The sequence below is a fragment of the Triticum aestivum genome, chromosome 7B (genome assembly GCF_018294505.1).
Source record: "Triticum aestivum cultivar Chinese Spring chromosome 7B, IWGSC CS RefSeq v2.1, whole genome shotgun sequence".
Lineage (NCBI taxonomy): Eukaryota > Viridiplantae > Streptophyta > Magnoliopsida > Poales > Poaceae > Triticum > Triticum aestivum.
In genome coordinates this window covers 643,915,877-643,918,529 of record NC_057813.1, presented here as the reverse complement: position 1 = coordinate 643,918,529, position 2,653 = coordinate 643,915,877, and positions in this window count along the sequence as shown.

Here is a 2,653-nt window from a genome sequence, read left to right as displayed (position 1 = left end):
ATATATGTATTTTACAGAATTCTTAAGAAAATTTATGAACTTAATTTTTTTGTACATTTTAGGTTCGAACTACCGATCAAGGAGTGAAAAATAAAATCTGCATTTTCATGCATTCTCACGAATTAATTATTTTTGATGTGTAAAAGTACCCCTAGCATGCTAGGTACATTTATGGCTAGCTAAGGAAATAATTTCAATTGGCCGCGTCATTGTCCCTATCTATAATCTAAACTGAACTGGGAATGCATCCACAAATCTGGATTTGTTGATTGAGATATGGACAGGTGCAAAAAACAAAATCTCCTTTTTCCTGCCCTAAGAATGTGGTCCCAAAGTCCAGACTTCATTTCCCATAGGTAGAGAATGCTTCATTTTTTTTTGATAGTGACGTCACTAGATTGCTAGGTGCAGTAATGCTGATAGGTAATCGCAAATTCCTACCTTGACTTGATGGCGCTTTATCCTGCCTGCAAGGTTTCAACAGCAGCCACATATTTATAACTGTTGGCCAGTAAATTCCCATGGGAAGGGAGAATTTTGCATCGATCTGATCCTTGGGACTATTTGTTTTGAGAGAGATATACAAATGGCGTAATTATGTGATTTAATTTGCCAACTCATATCTATATGTGCCTCATATAGTTCGTCAAAAGTTAAAATTCTTTGTCTAGCTAGCCATCTCTTTCTCCAATCACCACAAGGCAATAAATTGAGCTAGCAACTTGAACTCTATAAAGTTCTTGAAATAGAATTTTCTAAAAATGAATATATACATTTCTTCACACACGCTATGCCAGCAGCAAATTGAGTTAGTAACTTGAACTCTATAAACGTCCATACTCATTCCGTTTTTATTTACTTTGCATATTAGTTTTGACTAAAGTCAAAGTTTATAAAGTTTGATCAAATTAACAGAAAACGGTATGAATATTTACAATAACAAATCTATACGATGCATTGACTTTAACCTCTACCACACTTAGCTGCTACCTCCACCTGATTTGATTAGTCTGCTTACACGCACAAAAGCTGGCAAGACTAGTACACACATGTTCCTTCCTCTGAGAGCATATATTGCTCGTCGAAGTTAGCTATAGTCTCATCGATCGTGATGGCCATGGCCATGAATAGTACCCCCTCCGTTCAGAATTACTTGTCACAAAAATGAATGTATCTACAATTAAAATACATCTAGATACATTAATTTTTTGGACGAGTAATTCCGAACGAAGGGAGTAGATAGATAGACCCGGTGGCATTTTATATTTGCAGGTCGCTTGCTACCATACATGCATACATTGATACAGTATATAGCTAGCGCGTGTCCACTGGAAACACGGAATATGTTTTGACGCATTCGTGCATGCATGGATAAGTAAGCGTGTCTTTCTCACATCTGTATGGTGCATATTACGCTTACGTTCGAGTAGGTAAACGTTTGGGCTTGTCTAAATTCGTGGGATGGTCTCATGACTCAAAGCTTAACATACTATTAAGATCTCTTTGCTTACTTGCGTGCATACGCACGAGCATGCATGCGCCATGGAATTCAAACTTCCATTGCTCGGCCGGCATGTGTACGTACATGTCGACCGTTTTGAGCAATGACAATTCAGTGCAAGGCTCCTCGCGGTAAGGTTCCCATCGTAACCACTGATAAATATTCTAGTCCCATCTCGAATGTTTGTTCGATCTCCCAGCAGTTGCATGTACCTATTGTACACTGAAATAATTACTACAAAGTTAAAAAATTCCCAATACTAAGAAAAATTGCATAGAAACAATAAGCTACCAAGACATTGAGCACACAAGTGTTACAAATTTTATTGCTAAATCAACATCTATGTCCGGACATAACTCTTGGTAACTCACACCGGCATGTTGATGTCGGCCTTCAGGTGTTTCTGATGTTCCGTATCCTGTGGCATGGACTAGCATAGCAACCAACTCATAGATAGGAACGAATCCTGGAGAGATCTTGACATTTTCTTAATAAAAACCAACATCGTTATGGCTTTCGTGGACCAGCATAGAGCACTGACACCAATAAGAAAATGTGCACGTATTGATGGGATTCTCTGAAGTTAATACTATACCAAACATGTGCCAGTCTTCACCTCGTATGTAACACACTAAATTAACAACAAAGGGATAGCACTCGGTGTAAAGACAATTGTGTAAACACCATACCATTACGAAAGATCTTATGTAAGTCATGAATTATAAGGTTAGGTCCAATTTGAACCCTACTAACTTGGTTTTAGATAATAATCATTCTTTCCATTTTCGTGTTTTAAATAATATGGAAAAAGTCACATATGCAGGAAATGCAATTACAACGTGCACGATGTCTTGTCATATGCAAGAACATCTAGCGAGAAACTAAATTCTCATTGACCTTTTTAAATACAAAAGGTAAATCAACATTATTTTTGGTGTATTTTTTGCAAATTCTCCATCTGTAGCATCCATTTTTTTCTAAAACTTCAAAGATACAAAAGCAACTCCAATTAACTGGTCTAAGGTTAGGATGGTGAATCCATATTCTAAGACACCCCAAACATATACAAAAATTCAAGAGTGGATGCTATAACGGTAAAACATGATAAATATGTATGGCAACGAAGATCATTTTTACAAGAAAAACCAAGCA